This window comes from Primulina huaijiensis, chromosome 13 (genome assembly GCF_012295235.1).
Source record: "Primulina huaijiensis isolate GDHJ02 chromosome 13, ASM1229523v2, whole genome shotgun sequence".
Taxonomy (NCBI): domain Eukaryota; kingdom Viridiplantae; phylum Streptophyta; class Magnoliopsida; order Lamiales; family Gesneriaceae; genus Primulina; species Primulina huaijiensis.
The window spans coordinates 11,137,816-11,154,728 of record NC_133318.1 but is presented as its reverse complement, the minus strand read 5'-3'; the positions used below and the strand labels follow the sequence as shown (position 1 = coordinate 11,154,728).

The following is a 16,913-nucleotide window of genomic DNA, read 5'->3' as shown; positions in this document are numbered from 1 at the left end:
CCTTACCCGAGCCACTACTAAACAGACTAATAAGCATGCAACATTAAAACTTAATAACAACAATTAAACAGCGGAAACCAAATAACTTAATCATCATACAACCCAAATTAAAACAGAACAAACAACAGCAGTCTTAAACATTAATACAACCATATCGAAAACATAATTCTGAACGAGAAAACGATAAACCACACATAAAACCTCCACTAGATCACCACCGAAAACCCAACTGCTCTAGCCACTGCCCTAGTCGTCCGAACTGTCCAACCTAAGCCCTGCCCCGTGGAATGGGGTGCCCAAGATGAAAACAAGGACATGAGCGACAATCGCCAAATACGAGAATGTACGAGTATACAAACTGATATGATGCATGCGAAATGCAATATGCTCGGATATCAAGGATCAAGTCAAGAATCTCATGCTCAGTCTAGAGGCGCCTGAGTGTGTAGTCTCTGATCTGCCCTGGGCATGTTTTGGCTCCCACACTCATCATCAAGACGTGGACCTACAATGTCCAGGTCATCAGAGCCCGCGAGTCCCGTCGGACACTGTAGCTCTCGATACTCCATCATCCACAATACAGAATAGGGCTGAGCGGCCCCAACAAACGAGGTATATCTCAAAAGATATCAGGCTCAACATGATATGTCATGCATAATCTGCCAAAGCAGTAAAACATGTATAATGCAACACATAAATATGCAGCATATAAGTGTGTATACTACGCTTGGATATCTCAGTCAGTACATCACGTACCTCACTAAAACAATCTGATAGAAAGCTCTTAACCTAGACAATACCAACAATATGAAATCACTATCAAACCAGATTCTGAATTATCAAACATGCTATAAAGTTCTTCCTAAAGGCTTTAGGATTATACCTGCGTTCGTCGTCAGCCCGCTGATGATGTCTCGATCTCAGTTCACCGACCCCTCTCGAGTCGACACTAGCTCCGAAACTTCCCAACACCAAGGTGCCCTAGAAACTGGCTAGAAAACCTAAGGTAAAAGACTAGAACTCTCTCTCTCTGAAGGATGCGGTGTAGGAAACAAAAAAATCGGCTTCCATTTATAGGCTGCATCCGGACTATTTCAGAAATCCGAATCAATCTTATCTGTCACGTGTCAAAATCTCATTTGTCTGGTTAGATTTCTCGAGATAACGTAATCGGAAGTAAATCGGGTTATCCATTTAAGATTCGGTGGATCTAACAGATTAATCCCAAATTATCAATTCGTTAATAATACTTAATTAACAACTCTTTAATTATCTCTTAATTAATACTTCATTCTAAATAAGAATTCGGGTCATTACATCCTCCCCTCCTTAAAAAGATTTCGTCCTCGAAATCAGAACTGAATTACAAAACAACTGAATAAAATACGACTCATGATTACAAAGATACAACTCAAAACAAATGCGGATACTCTGAGCGCATACGACTCTCTAACTCCCAAGTCGCCTCTGCAGTACCTCGACGTTGCCATTGCACTAAAACAAGTGGAATGGTCTTGTTTCTGAGCTTTTTCTCTTTCCTACCCAGGATTAAAAGTGGCTGCTCGACATAAGTCAAGTCTTTCTCAAGTTGAACATCTGTTGGACCAAGAACGTGCGATTCATCTGCTACATACCGTCGTAGCAAAGATACATGAAAGACATTATGAATGCTAGACAGATACGGCGGCAAAGCCAATCGATATGCCAAATTTCCAACACATTCCAAGATCTCAAAAGGTCCAATGAATCTTGGGGCTAATTTTCCCTTGAGTCCAAATCTCATCACCCTGCGAAATGGTGAAACTTTAAGGAAAACTTTTTCCCCTTACTGAAACTGTAGAGGTCTACGCTTGGTATTCGCGTAACTCGATTGACGATCTTGTGCAGCTTTAATTCTCTTCTTAATCAATTCCACTACATCAATCGCTTGTTGCACTAATTCAGGTCCTTGAACTTGTCGTTCTCCTACTTCGTCCCAAAACAATGGAGTACGACAACGTCTACCATATAATGCTTCGAATGGAACCATACCAATGCTGCTGTGGTAGCTATTGTTATATGCAAACTCCACAAGCGGCATATGATCATGCCATGCTGGTCCAAAATCTAAAGCACAAGCACGCAACATGTCCTCGAGTGTCTGAATAGTCCTCTCAGACTGACCATCGGTCTCTGGATGATAGGCAGTACTCAGACTCAATGTCGTTCCCAACGCTTTTTGAAAACTTCTCAGAACATTGAGGTAAAATGTGGATCTCTGTCACTGACTATACTTGTTGGCACACCATGATATTTAAGAATCTCTTGGATGCATAGTCTTGCCATGCGATCGAAACTATATTCCCGACTATATGCAATTCATTGAAACTATTTTCACAATCATGTGTCCAATCGAACTGCACATTCTTACACGTCAGCTGTGTCAATGGTTTGGCAATCTGAGAAAATCCTGAGATGAATCTTCGGTAATAACTTGCCAAACCTAGAAAACTTCTTATCTCTTGAGCTGATTCCAGTCGTGCCCAACGTAACACTGCTTCGAACTTGCTAGGATCCACCGATATCCCATCTTTGGATATAACATGTCCTAAGAAGACAACTTTGTCAAGCCAAAACTCGCACTTGTTCAACTTAGCATACAGTTGGTGATTCCTTAAGGTTAGTAACACAATCCTTAAATGTTGTGCATGCTCTTCGAGGCTACGAAAGTATACCAGTATGTCATCAATAAAGACAATGACAAACTTGAAAAATACTCCTGGAATAATCGATTCATCAAATCCATAAATACTGCTGGAGCATTCGTCAAACCAAACGGCATCACTAGAAACTCGTGATGCCCATACCTTGTTCGAAATGCAGTCTTGGGGATATCACGTTGATAAACTCGAAGTTGATGATACCCAGACCATAAATCGATCTTTGAGTACACTGAAGTTCCTTGCAGTTGATCAAACAAGTCATCAATCCGTGGTAACGGATATTTATTCTTGACTGTTACTCGGTTCAACTGTCGATAATCTATGCAAAGCCTCATAGACCCATCTTTCTTTTTAACAAACAACACTGGTGGCTCCCAAGGAGACACACTAGGTCTAATGAACCCCTTGTCAAGAAGATCTTGTAACTGTTGCTTCAGCTCTTTCATCTCCGTTGGTGCCAATCTATAAGGCGCTCTGGAGATAGGTGTGGTTCCTGGTACCAAATCTATCTCCGCTTCCACTTCCCTCTCTGGAGGAAATCCAGGAATCTCATCGGGGAAAACATTAGGAAATTCATCGACAACTGGAATGTTCTTCACGTCGATCACATCCTTCGATACGGCAACAACATAAATGAGGTATCCTTCTCCTCCTTTCGCTAAAGCTCGTTGTGCCTTTACAGTAGACACTACTGGCATTGGAGGTCGAGCTCCCTCAACGAAGAAAAACCAATTCTCGTCTCCTTCTGGACGAAACTGAACGAGACGTTGATAACAATCTACCGTCGCTCTATACTTAGTCAATAGGTCGATTCTCATAATACCATCGAAATCTTCCATAGCCAATATCATCAAATTGGCAGACAAGTATTTTACCTCAAACTCTAACAAACAGTCTACTACAAGTCGCTTAGCTAAAACCTCTTGTCCCATCGGTGTAGACACCGACATCAAAACATCTAATGACACGTAGGGTAGTTTATGCTTCTTAACAAACATTGATGCTATGAATGAATGCGATGCCCCAGTGTCAATTAATACATATGTAGGAATACCACATAAAAGAAAATTACCAGCAATGACTCTCTCATTTTGCTCCTCAACTTGTTCTTGGTTTAGGGCAAACACTTGCCCCTGAACTCGTGGGCGTTGCTGAGATCCTTGTGATATTCCACCACGATGAGAACCTTGAGCAGGAAAACCTTTCTGTTGCACAATGGCCTCAGACTGTTTTCCACTGTAAGACCCTGCCCTAGAACCTCCGCCTACAATCCGATTCTCCAAATTAGGACAATCCCTCTTCATGTAACCAAAACCACCACAGTTGAAACAAGCACCTGTTACTTTTTGACAATTCTCCGTCTGGTGATTGCCTCCGCAGTGGCCACATTGCAGATTTTTCCTACCAAAGCTGTACACCCCTCCAGAACCGGAAGAAGAAGAAGATGCAGACTTCTTGAAAGACTGACCCCTCGGTCCCAACGAAATAGAACTTTTGCAATCTTGCATAGCCTTCCTCCTAGCAATACTGATCTCTGCTTGACAACAACGATTCACTAATCCTTCATACGAAGTAAGATCGTCACAGACTGAAACTCGAAAAAAATCTCTAATTTCAAACCATTCAAAAAGTGAGAATATTTTGCTGCAGAATTCTCACGATGTGAGGAGCGTACGGCAACAGATCCGTAAATCGCTTTTGGTAATCCTCAATGCTCGAATCTCCTTGCTTAATGGTCAACAGTTCCATCTCCTACGCCTGACGAAGAGCTGGCGGAAAGTGATGATTGATGAAGGCATGACGAAAATGTTCCCAACGAATCCGCCCATGCTGCTGAACTAGAATGGCAGAAACAGGTTTCCACCATTTCCGAGCTTTTCCTTTTATCATGAAATCTGTTACCTCCATCTTCTCGTCCTCGTCATAGTGCAGCACTCGAAAACATTGCTCCATGATATCAACCCAAGCTTCAGCAACATCAGCATTCTCATCTCCGGTCAACGGTGGAGGTCCAATCTTCATGAAATCCATAATGTTGACACGGTTCCTACGTCTCCTTGCATCATGATCTTGGTGACGTCTTCCGTCACGATCTCTAAGACGATGTTCTCAGCCAGCCTCATCGTCGCCATAACGACCATGTCCCACACTTTCGTGACTGCTTCCATCTTTTGACATCTGAAAAGAAACAAAAAATCAACCTCTAAATCATCAAAACAGAATTACTAATGTCCCAAAAAATCTTCGCATGCTCTGATACCACCAAATGCAGCGCCCTTACCCGAGCCACTACTAAACAGACTAATAAGCATTCTACATTAAAACTTAATAACAACAATTAAACAGCGGAAACCAAATAACTTAATCATCTTACAACCCAAATTAAAACAGAAAAAACAACAGAAGTCTTAAACATTAATACAACCATATCGAAAACATAATTCTGAACGAGAAAACGATAAACCACACATAAAACCTCCACTGGATCACCACCGAAAACCCAACTGCTCTAGCCACTGCCCTTGTTGTCCGCACCGTCCAACCTAAGACCTGCCCCCATGGAATGGGGTGCCCAAGATGAAAACAAGGACGTGAGCGACAATCGCCCAATACGAGAATGTACGAGTATACAACCTGATATGATGCATGCGAAATGCAATATGCTCGGATATCAAGGATCAAGTCAAGAATCTCATGCTCAGTCTAGAGGCGCCTGAGTGTGTAGTCTCTGATCTGCCCTAGGCATGTTTTGGCTCCCACACTCATCATCAAGACGTGGACCTACAATGTCCAGGTCATCAGAGCCCGCGAGTCCCGTCGAACACTGTAGCTCTCGATACCCCATCATCCACAATACAGAATAGGGCTGAGCGGCCCCAACAAACGAGGTATATCTCAAAAGATATCAGGCTCAACATGATATGTCATGCATAATCTGCCAAAGCAGTAAAACATGTATAATGCAACACATAAATATGCAGCATATAAGTGTGTATACTACGCTTGGATATCTCATTTAGTACATCACGTACCTCACTAAAACAATCTGACAGAAAACTCTTAACCTAGACAATACCAACAATATGAAATCACTATCAAACCAGATTCTGAATTATCAAACATGCTATAAAGTTCTTCCTAAAGGCTTTAGGATTATACCTGCGTTCGTCGTCAGCCCTCTGATGATGTCTCGATCTCAGTTCACCGACCCCTCTCGAGTCGACACTAGCTCCGAAACTTCCCGACACCAAGGTGCCCTAGAAACTGGCTAGAAAACCTAAGGTAAAAGACTAGAACTCTCTCTCTCTGAAGGATGCGGTGTAGGAAACAAAAAAATCGGCTTCCATTTATAGGCTGCATCCGGACTATTTCAGAAATCCGAATCAATCTTATCTGTCACGTGTCAAAATCCCAACAGATTAATCCCAAATTATCAATTCGTTAATAATACTTAATTAACAACTCTTTAATTATCTCATAATTAGTACTTCATTCAAAATAAGAATTCGAGTCATTACAGATTTTTACCGATTCAAAGCAGGAAAGAAGGTAATAGAAGGAGGAAGGAAGTTGCTAAGCTGCTGAACTATTCCTCCAACTACTGGCAGCACGACGCGAGGCTGCAAAAACAGAAGAAAGGGGCAACTGGTTTCTGGAATGAGCTTTCTGGATTTGAGCGAATTGATATCCTTTATTTTCTCCAATGGGTTGGTTTTAATATTAATTGGAAATGGGCTGGGCCTAAACTTATTGGGCCTCACACCGATGAGACTTTCACAAACATTTTTTTCAATATGCATCACATGTCGAACATGTAGATTTTTCCAATACTCAAGTTCAAAGAATATAGATTTCTTTTTTCAACATGATTATTCATCACCTATCTTCAACTGAAGCTTCCCACTCATTTTTCCCAGACGATAATTAATTTTTTCAACTCTTTCTATAACTTCATCCCCATTTAATGGTTTTTGTACGAGTTTAAACTCTTGTTTCCCGTTAAATGCTTTCTTTTGCCTTCGATACGGATGACTTGTTGGAAGAAATCTTCTATGACCTGTATACTCAATTTTTCTACTATGTTTCAACCCCGTCGAATATGTTTCTTCACCACATATTGGACATGCATGATATCCTTTCACAATACAACCTGACATGTTCCCATATGCAGTTAAATTATTGATCGTCCATAGTAACATAGCTCTAAGCGAGAAAATTTCTTTTCGATATGTATCAACACCTATATCCCATAAAAATTTTAAGTCATCAATTAGAGGTGCTAAGTAGACATCAATATCATTTCCCGGTTGTTTGGGACCAGAAATCAACAAATTGAGCATCATAAATTTTCTCTTCATACACAAACTTGGAGGAAGGTTGTAAGTTATCATCACAATTGGCCAACAACTATATGTAGAACTCATCAAACTATGTGGATTGATGTCGTCTGCTGATATGGCCAATCTTAGATCTCTTGGCTCGGAAGAAAAATTTGGCCAGTTGTGATCCACTACTTTCCAAGAGGGTGCATCAGCCGGATGACGCACAATTATCCATCATGAATTCTTTTATTAGCATGCCAAGTTAATTCCTTAGATATCACCTTCTTCTGAAACCATCTTTGAAATCTGGGAATAGGTGAGAAGTACCAAAGGACCTTTTCAAGAACTCTTCCATTTATCGTGGAATTTTTACCCAACTTCCACCTTGACATCCCGCAAATAGGGCAACTGGTAAAATCCTCATACTCCTTCCGGTATAAGATACAATCATTAGAACAAGAATGAATTTTCACATAATCCATCCCTAAAGCACATAAGCTTTTCTTTTCATCATACAAAGATAAAGGCAATTCATTGTTATCTGGAAGCATTTGCCCAAACAAATTAAGTAAATCAATGAAAATGTTATCATTCCAACAATATTTTGCCTCAAGTTATAAAATTTCACAAGTGCAGTTAACTTTGTAAATTTAACACATCCAGGATATAAAGGTTTCTCTGCATCTTCAAGTATCTTATGGAATTGGCTTGGATTCTCAGCATAAATATCATATGCACCATGTACCATACTTATAGGTTCCTCAGTAAAATATCTGCGTTCATCTTGCCCTACTCGATCACTATCACTCATTGAGTTCCTAAGCTTAGATCTTTCTCCATGCCAAATCCATGTATGATATGTTAAATCTATACCATTACAACACAAATGAGCCCTTATAGTGTCAATATATTTCTTCTTTAGATTACAACATTTTGCACATGGGCAAGGCATTGCATTCGGATTGTTAGCGTTTCGCGATGCAAACTGCAAGAAATACTCCACCCCAACCTCATATTCATGTGACAACCTATTCTTTGACATCCAATCTTTGTCCATTATACGTACAGCTAACCAACCAACAATGAGTCAAATCCTTCAAAACAATTGTAAAAATACTGTTAGGTTGGTGTTCAAAATAGTTGTAAACAACAAAATTAGACATCAATGTTGTGATGAATCTATCAACAATGGTGGTGTTACATAGCTTCATTTGCTGTATTTTTATGGCGATGACTTTATCAACAATGACATTAATTTAATTTGCAAATATGCAAAAACATACATGTAAGAAACCGCCGTCGCAGCTTTTTTACCGACTGTAAACTTGAAGGTAAGAAAATTTCCTACCCCACTGTCACCTTCCATTTTGTGCAAATAAAGCATGAAAAATTCATATCAGGCTCATCACGTGACACAACTACACTTGAAAAACAACCATAACAAAGGAATTACCGCTCAAATCCGCATCAAAGATGCTTGCTCCTGATAGCTTGCCACCTTCGAAATTGGTCTGTCACAGTAAATACTAGTCAAAATAATTGCAATCAAACAATAAAAACTAGTCAAATTACGAACTTGGTTTAATCAACTTGCTCAACATTTAAAGATCATATGGCTGATTACATTATGAGGTTATTTACAAAATTCAACATTGACAAGTTAAAGAACATTTAAAGAAGAAGTGAAAAGTAAATGATTAAATGAATTGGCCTGTGATTGAAGTTTCTTGTTTTGAAACTAGAAGGCATTTTTATCCGATTTCAGTGCTTCGAATTGGCTCTTCAAGACATCATAGTCCTTCTCCAATTGCTTAGTCTTCCAACGGTTCCTCCCCTTCTGGAACCATACGAACCCTTCACAGAGCCAGCCCCCAATTTCTGGAATTTCAGTCTCTATTTCTTCACAATTTGAACCAACACAGTTGAAAAGGGATCGGTTACGGTGACCGGAAGAGCAACGGAAGTTTAAAATTTTTATTTTTCATAAGAAATTTTCGGCCACCTTGATTTAATGTGTAGCAAATACAAAAACAGTAAAATGTCATACATAGTGTGTTTAGAAAAATACCTATCAACCTCTTGAGGTTGATGATGGCTCCAACTAAGGTGTAAACACCTTAGCTCTTGTATGGCAAGAACTTCTACAAGCTTCCAAAGAGCACTCCTTGCTCTAAAATAAAGCCCACCACCAACTAGGTAGATACCCTCACATTTTGCACTAGAAAAATATGAGGATTTTTCTTTGAGAAGTGAGTGTTTTCTCCAACCATTGAAGAACAAAAAAATGGAGAGAATGAATAGTATTTTCGGCCACTATTCATGCTAGGAGAGAAGGAGAGACATTTTTTTGGTTGTGGGAAAAGTTAAAGTAAAAAAGTTGCATGTCAAGCCTTGGTTATACAAAAAGTTGTCTCCCAACCTTTCACCTCTCATGCATGCAAATCTTATTTGATTTTTAACAATTAAAAATCCATGGATTTAATTTAATTATCTCAAACATTTTTTAGACTAATTAAACATTACTTGAATTTACTCAAGTCCACTAGTTTAAATAATTTATTTAAATTGAGCTCTACAAGACTCAATATTATTTAATCAATTCAACCCTTGAATTAATTTAATTATTTGGACTCTAATAGGTCCACTAGTGATTAATTAATTCAACACTTGAATTAATTTAATTTAGTCCATAATAATGTTTATGAAAATCACAATTTTCAAATACATTATTTATTTGGCCAACTTTTAATTTAAGAACACATTCATAAATTAAAATTACATTTCTCTCATAGAAGTCATACTTCTATTTTTCCTTACGCCTATAAACTCATTTATAAGCCGTTCAACACATTGAACTATTTTCTCCTTTATAGAAGTCATACTTCTAATTTTCCTTACGCTTATAAACTCCTTTATAAGCCGTTCAACACATTGAACTATTTTACTTCTCAACGGGATCTAGAAAGCTAGTACTTGTGTGGCCCTCAATGGTTCATTGATACAACTAGCCGTGGGTTCACATCTCCATGTGATTCGGACTAAACATGTCCTTATATGAGCATACCCCAATTGCTCCATTCTTATTTATCAACTCCTTGATAATAAGAACGTCAGAACTCAAGTCTGATAGTACCCAACCAATCATGTTAAACGCCTAGCAGCATCGCTTACATGATTCCCTAGGTATCAAATGATAGTGCCTGCAAGAACCATTCAATTATGGTTAGCGTACAGTACGGTCCCTTCAACTCATATATCCCGACCGATTCGACAACCATTGGTTTATCGAGAGTTGTCAATGAATCGATACTATGTGTCATGTCGTAGTTGCATCGATGGTGTAATCTATGAAACCCCTTTCATAATTACCACCATACTCTGATCAGAGATTTCAAACTACATATACATGAAAAACACATAGGATATCCATACCCGTAGGTAAGCGGTGAATCCCCGACTACAATGCATCGACTCCTATATGTTTCGACAGAACACCCAACCTTGCCACCTGATGACCCCATGAGAGTCGGTAAACAAGTCAAAGTGTAATTCTAGCACATAGAGTCTCAATGTTGTCCCGGGTCATAAGGACTAATGGTGTACAACCATAAACTAGGACTTTTCCACTCGATAAGTGAGAACCACTTGGAAAGTCCTTTAATGGAGGGTTGTTCAGTGCACTCTACCAGGAGCACCTATCTGCATGCTCGGACATCACAATGTCCCCTACCAATGAAACATGGTACTCACATCGCAGATACTAGTCTCAAGCTCGAGCGGCCTATATCCTTCTTAGCGGCGGCTGAATCGACTAGGAACCGTTTAGAATATACAGTATTCCAAATATGAGTTTCATGATACTCATCATATGAGCATCTCATATTCTTTCTACTATTTGTATATTCAAGGGCTTTATCTATGCAACTAGCATGGGTATATAGATAAAGATGTGCCAAAACAATAATTTCAAATATTATTAAAATAAAGATTGCTTATACATAGAGTTTCATTGTGAACACTCGGCCAACACTTGGCTCGACGTGCACCTACTCTAACAATCTCCCACTTGCACTAGAGCCAACTACCCATATACTTCAAACCAATTGATTCGCGATGCATCTCGAATAATGGTTCAGGTAAAGGCTTAGCTAGTGGATCAGCAACATTATCTGCGGAGCCGACTTAGTCGATAGACACTTCTCTTTCCACAATCTCTCCGAGGATGTGGTACTTTCTCAATACTTGTTTGGATTTCTGATGAGACCTTGGCTCCTTTGCCTGAGCTATGGCTCCCGTGTTTCACAAAACACCGGGATAGGAGCAACTCCATTAGGAATGACGTCCAACGCTTGGACGAAATTCCTTATCCAAACAGCCTCCTTTGCTGCATCCGATGCAGCAATGTATTCGGCCTCAGTGGTGGAATCCGCAGTACTGTCTCGCTTGGAACTCTTCCAAGAGACAGCAGCACCAATGAGCATGAATACGAACCTAGAGGTTGACTTTGAGTCATCGATATCGCTTTGGAAGCTAGAGTCGGTATAGCCTTCCAATTTCAGTTCTCCACCCCATAGACCAATAACAACTTACTGGTCCTTCTCAATTACTTGAGGATGTCTTTCACAGTTTTCAAGTGTGGAAGACCAGGGTTCGATTGATATCTATACACTACACTTAGTGCTAAAACCACGTCAGGACGTGTAGATATCATCCCATACATGATGCTACCAATCGCAGATGCATAAGGAATGCTCGTCATCGCCGCTATCTCTGCATCAGTCTTGGGAGACATAGACATGGATAGGGACACGCCATGACACATTGGTAGATGTCCTCTCTAGGACTCATCCATCGAGAACCGCTTCACGATGGTATCATGTATGTGGACTGGGTGATACCAAGCAATCTTCTTGAACTATCTCTATAGATCTGTATTCCCAATACAAAAGATGCTTCACCCAAGTCCTGCATCGAGAACTTACTCGCTAACCATATCTTAGTTGATTGCAACATTCCTACATCATTCCCAATGAGTAGAATGTCATCAACATAAAGCACAAGGAATGTCACCACACTCCCACTGACCTTCTTATACACACAGGGTTCCTCAGGATTCTTAGTAAAACCAAACTCTTTGATTGTATTATCGAATATGAGGTTCCAACTCCTAGATGCCTGCTTTAGACCATAAATAGATCTCTGAAGTTTGCATACCATATGCTCACTTCCGATAGATGTAAACCTTTCAGGTTGAGACATGTAAATCACTTTCTTAAAATCCCTATTAAGAAAGACTGTCTTGACATCCATCTGCCATATCTCATGGTCATACCATGCAGCCATGGCTAGCAATATCCTTATAGACTTGAACATTGCAATTGGAGAAAAGGTTTCCTCAAAGTCAACTCCTTGTCTTTGAGTATATCCTTTTGCCACCAATCGCTCCTTGAAGGTCAATACCTTCCCATCCGCCCCAAGTCCCTATGGGAACCGTTCCCTCAGGTGGATCCATAAGATCCCACACTTGGTTCGAATGCATGGAATTCATCTCAGATTCCATTGCTTCAAGCCACTTGGATGAATCGGCATCAGATAACGCTTCCTTGAAGGTCCTTGGATCACATCCATGAATAGGCTCATCATGGCCCTCTTCAAGAAGCAGACCATACCTCATAGGTGGTCTCGAGACTCTCTCGTATCTTCTAGGAGCTTGTATCTCCTCTCTTGGCTCTTCGGGTGTGGGTTCTACAATTGTGGGTGTCTCTCGAACCTCTTCGAGTTCTATCATCTCCCCTTTTCTATCCAATAGAAATTCCTTTTCCAAAAAGGTTGCATTCTTAGAAACAAACACCTTTGTTTCTTGGGGATGATAGAAACAATATCCAACTTAATTCCTTGGATATCCCACAAAGTTACATAAAATGGATCAACAATCCAATTTTATCTCCCACTACCTGCTTCACATAAGCAGGGCCCCCATATTCTAAGACAAGAATATTTGGGAGACTTACCCATCCATATCTCATATGGTGTCTGCCTTTAAATGGACATTTAGTGGAATATCTTTCAATTTTAAGTTATAGAGATCGTCTTCAAGTTCACCAGTACCAATCAAACATTCATTCTTGTAAATATTGCAAACACCTTTGCCAAATAAACAAGAATATCCATCTTTATCAACATAGAAATGGAAACAATGTTTTCTTACCAAATCAGGTACAAACAAAACATCTCTTAAAAATTAACTTAAAATTATCGTTCAACAATAAGTAAACATCTTCCAAGCCTTGGCAGCAACTCTTGCCCCATTGCCCATCCTCAAGAAGGTCTCACCTTCCTTGAGCCTCCTACTTCTTCCCATCACCTGCAACTCATTACAGAGATGTGAGCCACAGCCGGTATCTAATACCCAAGAAGTAGAGTTAATTGAAATGTTTACTTTGATAAAGAACATACCATTTCCAGAACCCTTCTGGGCGAGATATTCCCAGCAGTTACGCCTCCAATGTCCAGGCTTCTTGCAGTGATGACATACATCAGCAGTCTTGTCAGCCTTAACTGGTGTGGCTGCCACAACGGGATTCGGAGATTGCCTCATCAAGGGCACGTTCTTCTTGGGACGTTGGAAAGAACGCTTCTTTCCGTTTCCATGTGGATCAATCTTCGTACCAGATGAAGAACCCACATAAAGAACCTACTTCTCTTTCTTGATGGTTGATTCAAACGTAACAAGCATATTCACCAACTCCTCAAAGGTCGGCTCTAGCTTGTTCATGTTGAAATTCACCACAAAAGGATCAAATGAGCTAGGCAGTGATAAGAGTAACACGTCAGTGGTCAACTCCGAAGGCAAAATCAGATCCATGCCAACGAGCTTGTCCACGAGCCCAATCATCTTTAGGCCATGCTCATGGACCGAGGCCCCATCTCGCATGCGCAAAGTGATCAGCTCCTTGACCGTTGCATGCCTAAAAGGCCGTGTCTGCTCACCAAAGAGCTCCTTGAGATGCAAATGAATGTCAGCAACCACTCTTCAAAACGCCTTTGCAGCTCATCATTCATAAAAGTCAGCAGATAACACCTGGCTTTCAAGTCATGGTCACACCATTCCTTGTAAGTCTGCAATTTCTCAGGAGTGCAGTCAGTCGGAGCCTCAACAGGGGGTGACTCAGTAAGTGTATATGCTATCCTTTCCGAATTCAAGACGATTTTTAGGTTTCTTAGCCAAGTGAGGTAATTAGGTCCGGTTAACATGTGTTTGTCGAGTATTGCAGATATCGGATTGCGAATCGAAGACATTGTCAATTTGTACTGAAAAGTGAAAACAGATAAATGTTGATGACTATTTCAAAATATTTAGTAAGATATAAAGTATGGACTTTTACTTTATAAATATTCGCTCCCACTGTTTTGACATCTTTCACTACCCTCTAGTGAAAACGGAAAACTCCTTTCATCAGTAGGTACGTAAGGTCCAATTAGCGAATTATGATCCCGAATAATATCAGCCAATCACAATTCCTAAAAGGTAGTTTCCAATTGCATCTCCATGCAACCCTCTACGTAAACTTTTGTCTCACGTTTGATTAGGACCCAATAATATGACGTCGTTCATCTTCACGTGTCAAGCCTAACCCATCGATATTGAACCTTAATGGACGGTCGCCATGAGTTCCCTCAATAATATGAGCCGAAATCATGGGAGTTCCACGTAGTTCACATCACCATGTCAATGGATGTCACAGCTTTCCGGCACCCAAGGCCCCCCCAATAATATGAGCCGAGCCCCGAGCACGGGTAGCGTTCATCATGCACCCATTGTCGATGGAAGACATGGAAATTATAAACAAATTTATAATTCCCCTTTTCGGGCTTGATATTAATTTTGAATCTTATTCAAAATGAGGGTTTTTAATTTTGAAAGGTCTCATCATTAATTTTATTTAAAAGCTCGCCATGTTTGATCGTATGTTTGCCGGATTCATGCAACTTTGTTATTATCATAATAATAACGCACATACTCATTATTTATAACATATCATGCATATATTATAAACAGTAAACAAAACAAGGATGATCAATCGCCCCAACACTAATGGCCCGTGTGAGCCAAACACGGGCCTAGGTCCAATCCTAGGGAAATGCATGGGATGCAAATGCAACTATTACATTAGCTTCCAATATTTACATGTCTTGATCTTCATAATCATCATGGCCACCATCTTCCAATCTTGATCATCCACTATACTAATATTTACAAATAAATATCCATGGCAAATAGGGATACATCTCATGGAGTAGGAATGGGCCATAAACCAAGCCCACTTGAAATTTGATAATTATTACAATCATTCAACACAAAATATCCTATCATACACCTAGCAAATTGGGCTTGGGCTTTTGATCATCCTTCATGCATAATATCACATATCATACAACATCAATTAATTATCACAATAATCAATTGATCCAATATTATATATCTTGATCCAATCACTAACCGCCACGATTATAAACTAAATTAACAAAGTATGCAAACACCTTTGTCTACTTTCAAATTAATTTATTTATAACCGAATTTCTTGTAAATCACAATTTACTATAAATAATTAAAGTCCAACTTCAATTATTTATTTTATGAGAAAATGTTTGCAACTTTTGTAATTTTAAATTTAAGGACCCAAAAACTTATTTTTCACCAAAAACATTTTGGCCCATTCAAAATTTCACAAATGTGTTAGCCATCCAATGGCCCAACAACTCAAGGCCCGTGACACTTTGATATTTCAAAACACATTTTGAAAACCCTAGTCGTCATCGCCGTCGCCGGATTCCGGCAACAAAATTTTTTTTTTATTTTAAAAGTGGGGCGTTCGGGCAGCCCTGCTGCCCGAAATGGGTAGCCCACGGGCAGCCCAAGCTGCCCGAAATGGGCAGCAACTTGCTGCCCAAAACCGCCCCAAAAACCGGCCTTCGAAAAATTGTTTTGATTGTCTCATACGGTTAGAAATGGACCTCAACATAATATTATGTATTTGCTACACCAAAATTGTAACCTTAGCTCGGATACCACTTTAAAGGGGATCGGTTACGATGACCGGAAGCGCAACGGAAGTTTAAAATTTTTATTTTTCATAAGAAATTTTCGGCCACCTTGATTTAATGTGTAGCAAATACAAAAACAACAAAATGTCATACATAGTGTGTTTAGAAAAATACCTATCACTCTCTTGAGGTTGATGATGGCTCCAACTAAGGTGTAAACACCTTAGCTCTTGTATGGCATGAACTTCTACAAGCTTCCAAAGAGCACTCCTTGCTCTAAAATAAAGCCCACCACCAACTAGGTAGATCCCCTCATATTTTGCACTAGAAAAATATGAGGATTTTTCTTTGAGAAGTGAGTGTTTTCTCCAACCATTGAAGAACAAAAAAAATGGAGAGAATGAATAGTATTTTCGGCCACTATTCATGCTAGGAGAGAACGAGAGACATTTTTTTGGTTGTGGGAAAAGTTAAAGTAAAAAAGTTGCATGTCAAGCCTTGGTTATACAAAAAGTTGTCTCACAACCTTTCACCTCCCATGCATGCAAATCTTATTTGATTTTTAACAATTAAAAATCCATGGACTTAATTTAATTATCTCAAACATATTTGAGACTAATTAAACATTACTTGAATTTACTCAAGTCCACTAGTTTAAATAATTTATTTAAATTGAGCTCTACAAGACTCTATATTATTTAATCAATTCAACCCTTGAATTAATTTAATTATTTGGACTCTACTAGGTCCACTAGTGATTAATTAATTCAACACTTGAATTAATTTAATTTAGTCCATAATAATGTTTATGAAAATCACAATTTTCAAATACATTATTTATTTG

General features: G+C 39.5%; 1 long non-coding RNA gene across 1 annotated transcript in view; it reads right to left on the bottom strand.

Moving 5' to 3' along the window:
• Positions 1–8,179: 8,179 nt before the first annotated feature.
• LOC140991017 (uncharacterized) overlaps positions 8,180–16,913 on the bottom strand; it is a 12,934-nt gene continuing 4,200 nt past the window's right edge. The window contains exon 2 of the long non-coding RNA XR_012177762.1: positions 8,180–8,878. This is a non-coding gene — a long non-coding RNA (uncharacterized lncRNA). The remainder of the gene's footprint in view (positions 8,879–16,913) is intronic.